Here is an 18,246-nt window from a genome sequence, read left to right as displayed (position 1 = left end):
CATGCTATTATATTCTAGCAGATTATTGAATATTACTTTTTTTGATAACACGTTCCATTTTAAAGTTACGTTTTCTTATTGGATCAGATAATTTATTATAAGGTGTGCATTCTTTGTTGTGTATTTTGTTGCTGTAAACTGCCTTGTGTACAGTAAAATGGAAAGGTGGCACAGTGGTACCTCGGGTTAAGTACTTAATTCATTCTGGAGGTCCGTTCTTAACCTGAAACTGTTCTTAACCTGAAGCACCACTTTAGCTAATGGGGCCTCCTGCTGCCGCTGCGCCACCGCTGCACGATTTCTGTTCTCATCCTGAAGCAAAGTTCTTAACCCGAGGTAATATTTCTGGGTTAGCGGAGTCTGTAACCTGAAGGTTACAAGGAACTGGTTCTCGGAGAAATAGCCTTCGACTCTTGCAAGGAAGACAGAAGAAGCAGGAACCGGATGCAATGCTTTCGCTGCATGAGATAACTGTGTCAAGAGTTAACACTGCCTACACACCCTGTCTATCAAGCAAGAGTCAGTTAACAAGCAGCAGTTCAGACAGGAGGGGTGGTTTAGGTTAGAAAGGTAGACTCTTCACTGGAGTCCCGTGCAGTGGCATAGCGTGGGTTGTCAGCACCCGGGGCAAGGCAAGTAATTTGCGCCCCCTAACCCCGTGGGTTGTCAGCACCCGGGGCAAGGCAAGTAATTTGCGCCCCCTAACCCCGTGGGTTGTCAGCACCCGGGGCAAGGCAAGTAATTTGCGCCCCCTAACCCATGGATTTGCGCCCCCTAACCCGTGGATTTGCACCCCCTAACCCTAGCCCCCAGATGCTGCGCCCGGTGCGGCCGGCCCCCCCCTGCACCCCCCACACTACGCCACTGTTCCCGTGAGATTTCAGGTGGCAGTTCAGTTCTAGCTTTCCTTTTCCACCTCCCTCACCACCTATCAAGGAGGCAAAATCATGCTGGGAATTAAGGGAATTAAGATGAAAGGCAGCGTATTGATACCCAGGAGAAAAGGATAAGGTTCAATTTGCATCCTACAAATCCATACGATATTAAGAGAAAAGGATTTCAGGAGCTCAGGGGAATAATCACTAGCATAATAAATAACCCATAAGGCAGGGAAATGACCTTTCCCAAAGAAACAGATGAGAAATAAATATCCAAATAAGCTTCATTTTTTTCAATAAAAAGAAAGCCCATGGTATCAGCACGACAGAAGAGCAGATGGTGTTGCCACGCGTGTCCTAGTGAATGGGATACATGTACCTCACTGGATTTGCAGAGGTGGATGTTACAGATTTTGAAACATTCTCCTTGGATTCAAACAACGCCTCTGTGGAAAAGCCAAGGCCAATCTCCAGTTAAAATGCAAAGGTTTATAATTACTCATCAACACCTTTGTCACACAGACTTCATTTGAAATGGAGTCTAGGCCTCATGAAGGCCACTAGAAGACACTGGATTAAATGTCATGAACAGGAGGAATCATGAGGCTTAGAAGCTGAGATATACGGTATATGCACATTTTAGCCCACCAAAGTAGCAGAAATATAAAGATCACAATATAATGGCAAGTAAAGAATATGGATATGTGTGTTGTGTTTAAAACTATCCCCATCAATGCAAATAATTTTAATGTGCATACATTAAAATTCTTTTTGTACTAGTAATTTGTGGGTTTTTCCCATGAAGTAAGTTACATTTGCTGCTCAACAGTTATATTCCAAGCAGGCCAAGGGAGCCAGCATTTGTCCACAGACAGCTTTCCAGGTCATGGTTAAACCGCTTCTGGCACAATGGAACGCTATGATGGAAACCAGAGTGCACAGAAACGCCGTTTCCTTTCCTGCCACAGTGGTACCTATTTATCTACTTGCACTGGTGTGCTTTTGAACTGCTAGGTTGGCGGGAGCTGGGACATAGCAATGGGAGCTCACCCATTGTGGGGATTCGAACTGCCAACCTTCTGATCAGCAAGCCCAAGAGGCTCAGTGGTTTAGAGTACAGTACCACCCACATCCCTTAGGTGGCTGTCAGAGGCAGTGCCCACAGACAAAGGAGTTGGTAAAAGGGACCTGCTCTTGCTCCTTCCACATTAAGCCCCAATATGGGTGTTAAAGGTTTATTGATTTCTTCTTCTTCTTCTTCTTCTTCTTCTTCTTCTTCTTCTTCTTCTTCTTCTTCTTCTTCTTTTAGAAACACGAAGACTAGAAATTGTGACTCTCTTAAAATTTGAAACTAAGCCTTGATAAATTCATCAGTTTTCTTTTTTAAGCTCGGAAGCATGCTAATAATAAACACAGATCTGTCAAGCGCAAGTGAATTGCAATAGCAACAGTTGTATGTATGACTGGTCATATGGTTTCTGTAAACCAATTTGAGGGTTTTTGGTTTTGGGGTTAGTTTTTTTTACAATCACATAGTGTATAAATTTTATGAAATAAATAAATATCAACCAACTTTGGCAGAAGTCCTTCTCTGAAATGGATGGTAAAACTTAGAAGATTTGTGTTAAGTTGTGGGTGAACATATCTGATGACACAGCGATTCTTCAATCAGCTCTTGTTTATTCACAGGCCAGAACAGAACTGAAGTGAAGGGTTCAGCCAGCCTGCTTATATAGAGCTCCACTAGAACGCAACAGTAACCATTTTCTGTAACTATCCAATCACTGAACGTCACTTTCGATCCCTTATTTGCATATGTGGACCTGAACTATCTACAGTATCCCCCTGCTGGCCCAGGGTGAGAACTTCAGTACATAACAATTTGGATGATGTGGGATGTTATATCTACAGAGTTTGTGGCAAACCTCCCTGTGCTGCCCATTGTTTTTTACGCTTGCTAGCATGGTGTGGCTCCTTTCGGTGCTGCAAACACATCAAAAAACAACATGGGAGGCAGCAGTTACAAGTTATAAGCTCAAGTTGATCAGCATAAGGTATGAGTGCTATGGGTTACCTCTGTAGCTGAATACGTAACACTAACTTTTCTCAGGCTGCTGAAATGAGGAGAGCTAACCAGGTGTGGATGTTCGTGTTATTTAAAAGGATGGTGAGTTCAGCTCAGTTGTGGTACCGAAAACAAATTATTATGGCTCAGAATGTCCTCTAATTATAAATCTCTTAAGTCATTTTCACCTGATTCTGGTTGGTAGAGCTTGCAGGTTCTAGTATGAAACAGAGTAGAGAGCCAGTGTGGTGTAGTGGTTAAGAGCGGTGGACTCGTAATCTGGGGAACCGGGTTCGCTTCCCCGCTCCTCCACATGCAGCTGCTGGGTGACCTTGGGCCAGTCACACTTCTCTGAAGTCTCTCAGCCCCACTCACCTCACAGAGTGTTTGTTGTGGGGGAGGAAGGGAAAGGAGAATGTTAGCCGCTTTGAGACTCCTTAGGGTAGTGATAAAGCGGGATATCAAATCCAAACTCTTCTTCTTCTTCTTCTAGATTAGACAAACTTGAAGTCCGCCCACCTCTGGTCTGACAGATGCAAGGAATATATTGTTGTCATATGTGTGCATACAAGACATCTGATGCATGATTAAACCAAATCAATCGACAGCTTATCTGGTGATGTTGGTGTTGATTTAAACCGTGTTCGTTGGGACTCTGTGAATAAGGCCCATTGTATCGGGGTTATCGACTTGAGTTCGGAAACAACATTCAAACATGGCAGAGTTTGGCCTTGCTCCTGGTATCTCCTTTAGAGGCAGGTGTGCAATCAGCCTGGAGAAGAATGGCTAGGTCAAAACTGGAAGACTAAAACACAGGTAACTATGCTGTTGTGAAGTACCCTGTAGAACTGAAGTATCCCAAAAAAGCGGGGAAGAGTAAGAGATGGGCTATGGAAAAGCAGGAGTTCAAATCCTAGTTCACCCATGGTTGAATATCTCCCAGCAATAGCGAGATCCTGTGGAAAGCTGAATACACCTTTCGGTAGCTTTTGATTGCAGATTAGTGCCTATGATCTGCCCAGTGGTGTGCAGTTAATTTTTTTTGTAGGGGAGCAGTTAGGGGCAGAGGCACCAGCTTGTGAGGGCGATTGGGGAGTCCCAGTGTTGCTCTTGTGAGCATCTTACCTCCCTCCTTAAGGCGGGCAGAAGTTTCCTAGGGTTTGGGAAGGAGGTGCCAGACCTTTGACAGGATGCTGGAACCCTGCTCTCTCCTTCCGAAGGCAGGCCGGGCTTTGGGAAGGTGGAAGAAGGGCTCTTGGACCCTGTTGGAGCATCAGGCCTCCCTCCCTAAGCCAGGCAAAAGCTTCCCAGGCTTTAGGAAGGAGGCACCAGGGTTTAATATAACAACAACAACAACAACAAATTTATTACTTATACCCCTGCCTATCTAGCTGGGGCTCCCCAGCCACTCTAGGCAGCTTCCAACAGGATATTAAAAACAATAAAATATGAAACATAAAAACTTCCCTAAACAGGGCTGCTTTCAGATGTCTTCTAAAAGTCAGATATTTATTTATTTCCTTGACATCTGGTGGGAGAGCGTTCCACAGGCTGGGCACCACTGCCAAGAAGACCCTCTGCCTGGTTCCCTGTAACCTCACTTCTTGCAGTGAGGGACCCACCAGAAGGCCCTCAGAGCTGGACCTCAGTGTCCGGGCTGAATGATGAGGGTGGAGACGCTCCTTCAGGTATACTGGGCCGAGGCCGTTTAGGGCTTTAAAGGTCAACACCAACACTTTGAATTGTGCTCAGAAATGTACTGGGAGCCAATGCAGGTCTTTCAGGACCAGTGTTATATGCTCTAATTTACCAGGAACATTTAGGGGATGAGCCTAGTCCCCCTCGTCCATTGACCACATGCCACTGGATCTGGTTGCCTTTCTGCTAGCGCTCAGCTGTCCTTGATCCTAGAACTGGGGTGAGGAAACTTCATCAGCCTGAGGGCCAAATTGTCTTCTGGGTAGTTGTTCTGAAAGCCACATGCCAGTGGTGGGCAACGCCACAGGGAAAAGTGGGTGGAGCAACAAATGTAAATTGTACCTTTGGAAAGTGCGCCATTTTCTACACATGTTCACACATCCTTCTCTATCCTCCAACCAGACAAGCGAGAGGCATTATCGGAGATCAAGGACATATTGCAGATGGGCAAAAACACTCGAGTGCGAAGCCTGGGGAGAGTACCCACTACACCAGCGTGGTATAACGGATAGTGTCTCAGAGTAGGACCTGGGAGTAAAGGTAAAGGTAAAGGGACCCCTGATCATTAGGTCCAGTTGTGACCAACTCTGGGGTTGCGGTGCTCATCTCGCTTTACTGACCGAGGGAGCCGGCATACAGCTTCCGGGTCATGTGGCCAGCATGACTAAGCCACTTCTGGCAAACCAGAGCAGCACACGGAAATGGCATTTACCTTCCTGCCAGAGAGGTACCTATTTATCTACTTGCACTTTGATGTACTTTTGAACTGCTAGGTTGGCAGGAGCAGGGACCGAGCAACGGGAGCTCACCCCGTCGCAGGAATTCAAACCGCCAACCTTCTGATCGGCAAGCCCTAGGCTCAGTGGTTTAACCCACAGCGCCTCCCTAGGACCTGGGAGACCTGGGTTCAAATCCCCATTTGGCCATGACTTATGGCCAGTCACCTGTTTTTGCAGCATAAAAAACTTCACAGGGTTTTGGTGGAGATTAAATGGCAGGGGTGTGGGTGAGGGAGGAGAAGCAGGTACAATACTTGAGCTTCTTAGATTGAAGGCGGGATAGAAATACTTACATACTATGGAACTAACAGAAGCCTTAATATACATCTTACCATGTAAATTGTGTCAGTCATACATAAGTGCCCCAATCTCACTTGAGTCATACTTTTAAAAGTGTATGATTTGTTCAACCAGAATGGGGATACACAGGCTAACTGGCAAGCCACATCTTTCTGCACATTTTACACTCACGGTTGCTGTTCCAGTGAGTGATACATCCGGAAAAGTCTGTCTAGGTGTGCAGCGAAGGTGAGTGTCGTAAGAACGGAAACAAAGCTCCCCAGCCATAAATCATACATCTATTGCTACTGCCTGTTTATAAGCTGTGGAATGAAGAAGAAGAAGAACATGACAAGTCGCTTTATTTATCATGTGGCGGAAACACTTCTGTGCTTTGCCTGTTCCTTGACATCTAGAATAAGATAGATATATGAGCCCGCATTTGATGGGATTATGTAAGAGTATTACAATTCCAAGCTGGGGATGAATGGCTCATCATCTGTTATTTCACTTTTTTCCTCCACCCCCAGTCACTATTTATTGTTGCCTTTTCTTTTAAAAATATATCTAGAACTGTGGACCAAGCTGATGTGGAAATGTGTCTGTTACAAAGCAAAAAGAATACATTCACAGGAAAATACTCTTAAGATTTTAACAATGGCAGCAATTTTTTTCATAGGGGAACAGTTAGGGCCGGAGGCACCAGCTCACGTGGGGAATCAGCGGGTGCTGACATTGTGACGTCCTGCATTTGAGCATTGCGCCCCCGCTTCCTGAGCCGGGCAGAAGCTACCCAGGCTTTGGGAAGGAGGCATTAATACTTTAACACTCTAATTTATCAGGAACAAGCCTAGTCCCCCTCATCCACTCACCACTGAACCTTAATGTCTGTTATGCCTTCACCACCTCATGACCAAGGCAGCAGTAGCCTTGTGGCAAAATGGAAAGAGAGCCCTGTTTCTTTCTCCACAATTCCAAATGCAGATCAGAATCACCACTTAACCTATAAACATCCACATTTTGTTTTTGAGAGCATGTGCTTGTACGTGTCTGAACTTTCTAGTATATTCTCACAGGAAAAAACTGCTGCGTTCTGCTTCTTATATTATAACTGGATGCAACTTGGCATACACGGCCAGGTCTTCCAGACATAAGGAAAGCCTGAGGTTCAGCTTTATACTAGATACCGCTTTTATTCATGTGCCTGGCCCAATAAGCATCCAGGCTCTTAAGACTGTCTGTTGCAATGTGTATTTTCAGTTTCCCTCACAGCGAGCGCTGAGCTAGGCAAGCATCCCTGATGCCTCGGGCAAAAGCAAACATTGTTCCCTGAACAAACCGAAAAGAAATTCACTTACCAAGTGGAAGCAGAAAACGTTTCCTTTTATCAACACTATTAGTGCTTTGGATAAACTGCTGCCGAACTGTATCCTTCGCTCATTCTCTGGCACGCACAGGGAGACGGAGAGGCCATTGGAACACCTTGTTTTCTGACAGAGGCATGTTGTCAACAGCTGAAAGGGTGACAAGCAAAGAGTGTGTCGAAACCTACTCATGAAAGGGTTGCCTCCTCCATATCTGCCCTTGACCTAGGCTTTCTGGCCCTGTTCCCGAGCAAAGTGTTTCCCCTTATCTCTGTCTGTGGCGCTCTGTAGAAGAACAGCTCAACGGGGACAAAATCCGAAACAATTACCAGACTAGGCCTGATTCATTTAAAACCAGCTTGATGGTAGCCACTGGAAAACCACTTCCTCACAGTTTACCCTCACGTCACCTCAGTCCCTCGTACATATTTCATCCCGTGGCCACACACTGCTCATGTTGTTTCCCCGGCAATGCATCCTTTCCATTACAGCCATTGTTCATGGTTTGGAAAAAAAGTACCACGATCGGCACAGCCTCACATCATCAACTGCTATGGAACATAGCTGTCAACTTACAGATTTGAAAATAAGGGACCAGCAGCCAAAATAAGGGACCTGCAGCCTCACCTGTTCCAGGCACTCCAGTCTTCCTGTCCTCCTGCAGTCTGGTCAAACTCATGCTGGTAGCTTTGAGAACACTGTCCAACCAACTTTGTAACCAGAGGTTCAACTGAATAGAATCTGAATCACATGCACCACAAGGCCTATGCAGCCTCAACTTAAGATGGCTCCCCGACCTGGCTTTGCACTGCAAAGTTTGCAGCAGCACGTGCAACAAAATGGTGTCCAGCATTCAAAACCCCCCTCAGATTGCATTAACTAGCCACACACAAGGCATGCAAGCTCCACCCCCAGTCTTTCTTAGACTTCTTATTGGGTGAGCAACACAGCCAAGCAATACAGTTGGAGCCTCCCTCCTCCCTGGCCGGCAGGGAGGGAGGGAGAGGAGCTACTTCCTTTGAAATTTAAGGGACATCATTTAAGGGACATTTAAGGGACATCCATCAATAAGGGACAGCAGCAGGACATGGTGCTGGAATAAGGGACTGTCCCTTCAAATAAGAGACACTTGACAGCTATGCTATGGAAGCAATGTGGGACCAAAGCATGGGGAAGCGGGTTATATGACTGAATATATGAAGTGTGCCTTTGTTTATAACAGTAAAAAAAGGGGGGGAGGGAGTTGACACTCTTTATGGGGCCAACTGGTTTGATGCAGTATAAGGCCTTGTAGGTCACACACCCCTTCAAGAACGTTAGCCGTTATGTTCAAATCCCCATATTGCAATTAACCTATTAGGGCCTTTCTGCATGATTTAAGTGAAGCAGTTGCAGTACCTTCACTGGACTGAGGCAAAGGAGGTGAACCCAGCAAAGCATTCTTGCTGAGGGAGAAAAGCTGTTTACCACCAACTCAGATCACTGAATGAAGTTGCTGGTAGATTAGAGGGAATGGCTGGCCCCAGAAAGTACAGTTTTCACAAACGTTTTTCTTTGCAGCAGTGACACGGGCACTTATTGGATATTGCCCATGATAGAACTGCCAAGTATCTTTGCCTTCTTGTAACAATTGGAGCCCCTGGTTCTTGTTTTTTGTTTTTGTTTAATATAATTTTGTCCCCTTTTGGAAGTTGAGAACCCTGAACAGTTCTCAAGTGTACATAAAAGGCGGCAGGGAGAACTATCCCACACCACAGTACAGTGGTATCTCGGGTTAAGAACTTAATTCGTTCTGGAGGTCTGTTCTTAACCTGAGGTACCTCTTTAGCTAATGGGGCCTCCCACTGCCGCCATGCCACCATCACACGATTTCTGTTCTCATCCTGAAGCAAAGTTCTTAACCTGAGGTACTATTTCTGGGTTAGCGGAGTCTGTAACCTGAAGCATCTGTAACCCGAGGTACCACTGTAATGCTAGACTTCTCCATTCCAGTTTTCTGTTGTTTGTTGGTGCGGCAATTTCGCTTAATTTGGCTAGTGCATGGAAAGTGCTAACAACCAGAACACTGTTATCTCCAGTATTCTTATTCTTATTCTTATTTGCATACTGTTCTTTACCAGCAGGTCACAGGGCAGTTCACAGCATAAAATCACAATATAAAAACTCAAAATACATAATAAGAACAAGAACAACACAATAATCTCCCCTTCCACAACACATTTTAAAAGGTCACTGGATGTCAATCAGCCAAAGGCCTGGTTAAAGAGGAACATTTTTGACAGAAGCCTAACGGTGTATAATGAAGGGTTTCATCTGAAAAGACCTTTGTCTTTTAGGATGCCACACCATTTCTCTCTTGCTTTCAGAAATCCACGGGTAGCCCCAGCTACCCTGAGGGGATCCCAATGCAATTAACCTGTACTAAATGCTTAACACAAACGTGTTCCCTCTGATGTGACCACTCAGGCCACTATTGTTCTTTTAAAACATGATAAGAAAGGAGAGTAGGTGCAGAAGTGGAAATCTAAACCTAGAAAGAGAGGGACTTACCTGGGGGGCACCTGCATCCTTAAACAACAAGATTCCAGCCCTTTTTCTGACGCCAGTGGTCTCCTGATACCCAGAGAGTGCCCTCTGTCCAGCTCAGTCCATTCTGTCAATCTGTACCCTTTTAGTCTTGTTAATTATTTACAGCAGAATTTCCCATGGCAGCTTGTTGATCCTGAACTGCTACGATTTTCAAGCTCTGTATAATTTTAACGGCAGAATGTACCATGCTGAGTTAACCCATGCCCCAAACAAGGATCCATCTGCGGTGTGAGGAATGCTTTTAAGTCTTGGAGAAGGTGCTCTGAGAGCAAGTGAGATTAATAGCGTGCCACAGAGCAAGCTGCGTTTCTTGTTGAGTGATCAGGTGGCGAGGCAGTTTGCTAAAGTCCACCCCCCAAAAAAAGGAGGGGGCAGGAAATTCTCCAACCACCAACATTGGGACCCTATGTACACCATATCGTGTAGATAACAAAAAGCGATAGCTGATCGGCGCAGAAATCCTTATAAATGCAGTGCTTATTAAATGACCCACGAGGGTAATTTAATCCAAAGCAGGAATCTTTTGCCCAACCTAGGGCTCAAACCTATGACCCTGAGATTGAGCACCTCATGCTTTACAGACTGAGCTATCCCAGATAATACTTGAACAACTGACTTCCACTCTGTTAATGCTTATAATAATCTGGGCAGAAACCCATCTCCATTTGTTCGGACTCCCCAACCTGCCTGGTAGGATGCACTGTGGATTATTTTACACTGGGGGAGCCAACATAGTGTTCCCCAGATATTGTGTACTACAACTCCAAACACTGCTGTCCATTAGCCATGTTTGCTGGCACTCGTGGGAGTTGTAGTCCAAACCGGGATGGAACCAGATTGGCTTTCCCTGTTTTGCACACAAACTATTGAGTCTTTGACAGGTTACCTCACATCATCTAGTAGTTACTAGATTCAAGGAGACTGTAGCATGCCAGAAGCAGATCTGAGGAGTCAGCAACGTGTAAGATGCAACAAAATCTTCTGGAAAACGATCCAGACTGAAACAAACAAAATCCCTTTATGATCAAGGAAGAGCAAGGAGGACAGATAATTAAAGTATAATTTATCTGACTAGCTTCATCATCTTTGCTTGTTTTGCCCCAGGAGAATACTGAGTAGGCTTTTCCACTGAGGATTTCCCAGGAGTGTGAAAACTAACAGGCTTTCAATGGGCCAAAAGTCATTTTAGTATGTAAATTATTTAACTGATGCCAAATGTGAGGGGTGTTGTTGTTTTTTGCTTTCATTAATTGCAGTGTGGAGCAATTTTTGATTTTCATCAGGATTGCAGCTGGGGAGGAGAAAATTAAACTTCCCCTCCTCACCCAATACAGTCCCAAATGAAGCCCCCCCCCCCCCCACTTTCAGCCTTAAAAGCAACAAACTCACTGGGAAAAGAAATGCATTTTCTGAGAAACGTATGCACTGTGGCTTGAGTACAGTGGTACCTCAGGTTACATACGCTTCAGGTTACATACACTTCAGGTTACAGACTCCGCTAACCCAGAAATCGTGCTTCAGGTTAAGAACTTTGCTTCAGGATGAGAACAGAAATCGTGCTCCAGCGGCGCGGCGGCAGCAGGAGGCCCCATTAGCTAAAGTCGTGCTTCATGTTAAGTTGTGGGTTGACATAGCAGACGACACAGCGATTTCTCCAAAGCAGCTCTTTATTTTGTAAGCTGGAACAAAATAAGCTGAGGAGCTCAGTCAGCCTGCTTATATAGAGCTACAAAACAATTGTAACTGTTGCAACGTTCTAAAACTATCCAATCACTGAACGTCACTTTTCAATACTTCATTTGCATACAAAACTATCCAATCTCTGAACGTCACTTTTTGATCCTTCATTTGCATAACTATCTACAGTATCCCCCTGCTGGCCCAGGGTGAGAACTTCAGTACATAACATTTCAGGTTAAGAACAGTTTCAGGTTAAGAACGGACCTCCGGAATGAATTAAGTACTTAACCCGAGGTATCACTGTACTGAGCAAATGCAACAGAACTGCATATTCCTTCCTTTATAAACCTACATCCTGAAAAAGCCTGCAGTGCACAGTGCCCTGAATGCCACTTCTCTGCCGCCCTTCTATTTCCAAAAATAAGCCTGTTTTCCAAGTGCTAGGGAGCAATAGTATTTAATTACATGATTGGAAAGAGTTAGAAACTTTGCATTAACTCATTTTCTTAATGGGTTGCAGCTCTGAATCACCACCAGACCCCCCTGGACACAAACAGAGTTAATCTCTTTCCTGGAGCCTATCAAGCCAAGAATTACGTGAGCATTTAATTACTACTCAGAAGCGATTTCCTATTAGGGGCCTATAATGCACATTGCCGTGGCTTGCATAAATGTGTAGGACCCACATCAGCCACAATGCGCTTAACTTAAGGTCGTCTCGGTGCACGCAGAGCCTCAGAATTCAACATGCTATTTTGATAACAAAATGTCAGCCAGCTCCATGAAATGCAAGAAAGGAAGTGCTCAAAAACTGTCGCAGAACAGAAAAGCACCTTCAGGGGCAACCACTCCTGTAGCTGCTTCTCATTAAGCAAGCTGACCAGATACCAGAGTGGTCTTTCCTTTAGCAGAAGCTTGAGCTGCATAAACCAGGTGCCGCTTATCACAGCATGGAGAGAAACATTATCACCTACCAATATCTGCACATCCTGCTACTATAGCTCAGGGGCAGATAAACCATGTGCTCAGCATGCAGAAGGTCTTAGGAGCAGCTGGGAATCCTACACAGGGGATCTCTGGATAGTAGCTCTCGCCCACTGCTGCTGTTACTCCTGGGTGCCTAAAGTTTCAATATATGACTGGAGTGCAGAGGTACAGTACAAGGGACTCTCTAGGTTTCTTTGGGACCTTTCTTCATCTTGTCTGCAGTGTCTCAAGAGTAACATGTAGACTAGTCCTGATACAGGCAGCTGCTTATGCCAGACAAAAATTGGCAAGGAGCAGCACAGAAGTCAATGATTAACAGCACGGCACTTATTATAACTAAGAAGTACCATACTCTTGCAGCAGATTTTTTTTTAAAGGTTGTGTTGTTCTTTATGTGCATTTCTCACCATTTGGCACCCTGATATTTATTGGATTTCCCTGGAGACAGAGTCATCTCACATACCCTCCAACATTTCTCCGATGAAAATAGGGATGCCATGAGTTTGACCAAACTGCGGGAGGCAGTGGAAGACAGGAGTGCCTGGAGTGCTCTGGTCCATGGGGTCACGAAGAATCGGACACGACTAAACGACTAAACAACAGCAGCTAAGAAGAAGAAGAAGAAGAAGAAGAAGAAGAAGAAGAAGAAGAAGAAGAAGAAGAAGAAGAAGTAGTAGTTGCTATTTATATCTCATGTATCTGATTGTGTTGCCCCAGCCACCTTGGGCAGTTTCCAACATATATAAAAACATAATAAAACATTAAGCATTTAAAAACTTGCCTATACAGGGCTGCCTTCAGATGTCTTCTAAAGGTTGTATAGTTACTTATCTCCTTGGCTCAGGGGTCGGACAACTCCATGCCCTCCAACATTTCTCTGATGAAAATACGGACACCCTAAGGAAAACGGGCCATTCCAGGATCAAATTGGAAACCAGAACGGCTTTTGTAAATCCAGGAATGTCCCTGGAAAATAAGGACACTTGGAGAGTCTGATCTCATGCCAGGGATCAGCACCTAGTAGCTCCTGGACCAAATCCGGACCCTTAAAGGCCACTGCCTGACTCTGCAATGGCAGGCTCAGAGGCACAGGGAAGTGGCAGCTCTAGCTTCTGGTAAACTATTTGCTGGCTAGGGTCTGAAGCTCTGGGGAGCCCATGGCATTGCTGGTTCTATGGTTGTGTGAGTCCTTGGTCAAGATGCTCTCAGTAGGCCTCTTGGTTCATTCCCGTGCCTCTTTCTCTCACTCATGCCAATCAGGAGCATCCCTTGCTCTTCTACCTGCTTACTCACCTGGAAAGGGCAGATAACAGGTAGTAGTAGTAGCAGCAGCAGCTACAGCAGAGAGCAGCAGACACAGGAACTGATAGTGGAACTTGACAGTTGCCTAATGAGGCTGACCTCCAGAGATGGCCTTGCCCATGGACACAGGAGAGATGGAAAGCCCTACCACACAGAGACCCATATAGTGCGCGGTGGGGGGTGGGGAAGAATACTCAAGGGGGAGCTTTAGTTAGCATTACAACACACAAATCTGTGTTGTCAAGAAATAGCAGCTTGCATTATTTACGTTTTTGTAAGACCCTAATTTGTTTTGCTGACAATAATCTCCCCCTCTCGCCTCTTATAGATTTAAGCACAATAAAATTGCAAATCAGACTGCAAGATTCAATTTCTTGTCAGACATTCATCAAGGAAAGAATTTAATTTAGATTTGCAGCATGCCATTTTTCAGCCAGCTTCGAATTAGTTTAATGTGACAACGCCAAGACACTAGAGGCAAAGGGCGGGGGAGAGGAGTCAGGTTTTTTAACAGCAAAAAGGGTGCATGGTTGAAGCCCCACCCCACCCCACCCCACCCCAAATTGTTCTCCTCACAGAGCCAAACTTCCAGCCAAGCAGGCTTCTATAGTATATGAGCTCAGTGGGGAAGAAAAGCCCCTCAGATTGCATAAGAGGTAGACTCTGGGTGCATATCCACACCCAACACCTCTCTTTCTACATGATGGGAGCAGATCTATGAACATAAAGATCAGCCGCCACCATAACTTGCTTGACCCACAATTTCCAAGTAAATCTGTTGAGGATTCAAATGCCAGTTTACCACTGCCACAAGCCACCATTGTAATGGCCCTTAGAACTGCTGAAATGCCTACATTTCAACACCCAGCTGACTATATTTATTCAATTTATTCAATATTCAATTGATATTACTAATCACTCAGTTCAAAGGGTTGTGAGCTATGTGCTGTTGCTGTTTTTGTCAAGCTCAGCACTCCCTTTCACGAACCGCGTGGAGCGTGTGTGCGGCGCTTGCAGGCTTTTCCCTCTGTCCCTTCCCCCACCTCCCGCAAAAGCCCGCAAAAGCCGTGCTCCCTTTAAAGAGCACACAGAGCATGTGTGCGGCTCTTGGGGGCTTTTCCCTGAGGAGGGAGAAGGTCTCCCAAAGTTAATAGGCATCACCATTCAAATGATGTGTTTGTGTTGCATCTTGCGATCGATTATGTGTGGTGAGGCTTACCTGCCCTCCCCATATTATATTCAAGTTGGCACCCCTGCCCCTTATATTGTCAAATATAAGTGGCGTTAGTTTGCTGAGAGATGCTGGAAAGGTTATGCAGAGAAGAGTTCCTGTATCTATGGGCGGTGGCTGTGTTTATCCTGTCACAACATTTAGGAACACAGTATTTGCTGAGATTTCAAGAAGGAGTATTCAGGGTGGCTTGTCTTAGTGGACTCCAGGCTCACATTGTTCAACATATTTGTGGGAACTAATATCAGTTTTTTTTAAATATATACCGTATTTTTCCCTCTATAACAGGCAGATTTTTTCTCCTAAAAAGTAAGGGGAAATGTCTATGCGTGTTATTGAGCAAATGTGTGGTCCCTGGAGCCGACTGGCCCGAGTGCATCACACATTTTCTTCGAGGGTCGTCTTCGTTGCGGTCAGCAGAAGCCAGGGAAGTGCTTGCTAGGAGGTTTGGCCACTCTGCAGCCCGACTGTGTGTTTGCTAGTGTGTGTGCTTTGTGAGTGTGTGGTTGCCTGTGTGTTTGTTCGCTAGCGTGGGTGCTTGGAGGGAGTGAGAGAGTGACTGACTGCTGCATCTTCTCCTGCAATTTGCCTTTTAAGAAATTGGAAGCAGCGGGGCAGTAAAAACCACCTCCGAAAGCCCCATTTCCCCCTTCTAAGGCTGCAGCTCGGCTTTGGGAGCCCTGAACCCCTGCCTTGTTCTTGAGGGATCTTTGAGGTTTTCCCTTTAGCTTTAACCCAGCCCCCTTATTCTACCAGTTTATCTTCATTCTCGGTGTGGTAAACTGATTGCAGGCAGCCACACGTGCGCGTTCGAGCCTCCCGAGAGAGAAAGCTGTTGCTTTCCTGCATTTTGCCTCAGGGTCTTACTGCCCACCTACTTCTGTTTCGTTACTGTGTTTGCTCAAACGGAACAAAGAGCAGAGAAAACCCCTCCCCTCCAGGCAAGCAGAGGGGAAAGCAGAGCGTCCTTCCTTCTAATTCCTATCCGTGCGTCTAGGGACTCGCAGGCAACATGCAGGTGGGGGGGGGGAGGGGGAACTTTTGCCTTCCTTTCCGGCCTCCGGTAAAACCCCTCTCCTGCATTCTTAGCCAGCTGCTTCTCCGCACACCCCTCTCGGTGCTCCTTGTCCCTTCTATGTTTTTCCTTCCCTCCCCACTTAAAACATGGTTACAAAGCATGGATCCACATGGATCCTCAGGATCTTTGCATTGGGTCACCCCAAATTCACCATCAGATCACATAGCAATGATCTGATGCAAAAACAGGGCTGCAATGGTGCAAAAACGTGGTTACAAAGCATGGATCCACATGGATCCTCAGGATCTTTGCATTGGGTCACCCCAAATTCACCATCAGATCACATAGCAATGATCTGATGCAAAAACAGGGCTGCAATGGTGCAAAAACGTGGTTACAAAGCATGGATCCACATGGATCCTCAGGATCTTTGCATTGGGTCACCCCAAATTCACCATCAGATCACACAGCATGTCCATGGCTACAGCCTGCACCAAAAAAATCACGCACCCACTGTTGCCTGGGGCTGCAATGGTACAAAACCGTGGTTACAAAGCATGGATCCACATGGATCATCAGGATCTTTGCATAGGGTCACCCCAAATTCAATATCAGATCACACAGCATGTCCATGGCTACAGCCTGCACCAAAAAAATCACGCACCCACTGTTGCCTGGGGCTGCAATGGTGCAAAAACGTGGTTACAAAGCACAGATCCACATGGATTCTCAGGATTTTTGCATTGGGCTACCCCAAACTCACCGTCAAATCACATGTCTATAGCCACAGCATGAAGCACAAAAATGATACATCCACTGTTTCATTCACATTTTTTTTTCTTATTTTCCTCCTCTAAAAACTATGTGCGTGTTATGGTGAGGTGCGTGTTATTGAGCGAAAAATACGGTATATCTATCTATCTATCTATCTATCTATCTATCTATCTATCTATCTATCTGATAATTTAAATGTTAGCAGCAGCAGCTCTCTTGGTGTTATCTTAAACTGTGAAAATCTGCCAGCAAACTCTTGTGACAAGATTGCACAGATCTAACTCTTCATTCTCTAAGCGGAAACTCTTCTCCATGAGAGAGAAGTGAGAAAAGCAACACACTACACAAGACAAGCTGTGGTGCTAAAAACCATATCTCTGGGAAAGGACTGCAAAACCTCAATTACTAGGTTCTAAGCATGCGTCTATGAAAGTGTGCAGCCTATGGACAAACCATGTCCCCATTACCACCCTTTGATTGGATATAACAACAACAACAACAACAATAATAATTTATTAGCCATACCCCTCCCATCTGGCTGGGTTTCCCCAGCCACTCTGGGTGGCTCCCAACAGAATTAAAAGCACCATAAAACACCCATCATTAAAAACTTCCTTAAACAGGGCTGCCTTCTTATGTCTTTTAAAAGTCAGACAGTTGTTTATTTCTTTGACATCTAATGGGGGGAGGCATTCCACAAGGAGGGCACCACTACCGAAAAGGCCCTCTGCCTGGCTCCTTGTAACCTCACTTCTCATAGGGAGGGAACCACTAGAAGGCCCTCAGAGCAAAACAATGGGGGTGGAATCCGCCATTGCTGATTTCCTGGAACACAACATAAAATGGGGTAGCCAACTTGTCCTTTGCCCGAAGGACTCCGCTTGTTCACTTCAACCTCCTTACTGGTCCCATGCATGTAGAAAATTTGTATTATTTTGTTTGATTGAAACTGAAATAACACATTTTGTTGGCTTTGACTCTGGTGAATCAATTTACATACCCTCGCAACATTTCTCTGGTGAAAATAGGGACGTCCTATTCATAATAATAGTAATAATTGTATTATTTATTCCCCGCTCATCTGACTGGGTTGCCTCAGCCATTCTGGGCAGCGTCCAACATATGTAAAAGCATAATGAAACATTACAAAACTTCCCTATACAGGGCTGCCTTCAGATGTCTTCTAAAGATTGTATAGTTACTCATCTCCTTGGCTCAGGGGGTCGCATACCTCCATACCCTCCAACATTTCCCTGATGAAAATAGGGACGTCCTAAGGAAAAGCGGGACATTCTGGGATCAAATCAGAAACCAGAACAGCTCCTGAAATGCAGATAAATTGTGCAAAAAGCTTTTCCTGCTAAATTTCTGTGTGCCAGACTGTCACTGAAGGCAAAGGAGCAGAATGGTACCATGCTCACCCCCCAAGCCAGTCAAGCCAAATGTTTATGCAGCAACTCTGTTAGCACTGAATATTACAACAAACTTTTTTTTAAATTTGCTGTAACAAAAGGTCTACATAGTTCTCCTCTGGAAACTTCATAACAATTGCCTAAATAAACTGTTTAAAGCAATAGAATGTAGCAAAAGACCTGGTTAGGT

At 45.2% G+C, this 18,246-nt stretch overlaps 1 protein-coding gene across 6 annotated transcripts in view; it reads right to left on the bottom strand.

Annotated features, from left to right (window-relative positions):
* SSTR2 (somatostatin receptor 2) overlaps window positions 1-9,909 on the bottom strand; it is a 32,700-nt gene extending 22,791 nt beyond the window's left edge. For 3 of the 6 annotated variants that reach the window (XM_081849864.1, XM_081849865.1, XM_081849870.1), the window contains exons 1-2: window positions 9,614-9,909; window positions 7,058-7,213 (exon numbers count right to left, since the gene is read on the bottom strand). The gene's annotated coding sequence lies outside the window, so the exon portion shown is untranslated. Of the gene's footprint in view, window positions 1-7,057; window positions 7,214-7,473; window positions 7,626-7,690; window positions 7,923-9,613 lie in introns of those variants that run through there. The other 3 variants (XM_081849869.1, XM_081849867.1, XM_081849868.1) reach the window with 3 other exon arrangements.
* Between the last annotated feature and the right edge of the window lie 8,337 nt (window positions 9,910-18,246).

The sequence above is a fragment of the Podarcis erhardii genome, assembly GCF_964252035.2.
Source record: "Podarcis erhardii genome assembly, chromosome: 2".
Lineage (NCBI taxonomy): Eukaryota > Metazoa > Chordata > Lepidosauria > Squamata > Lacertidae > Podarcis > Podarcis erhardii.
This window is presented reverse-complemented; position numbering and strand designations above follow the sequence as displayed.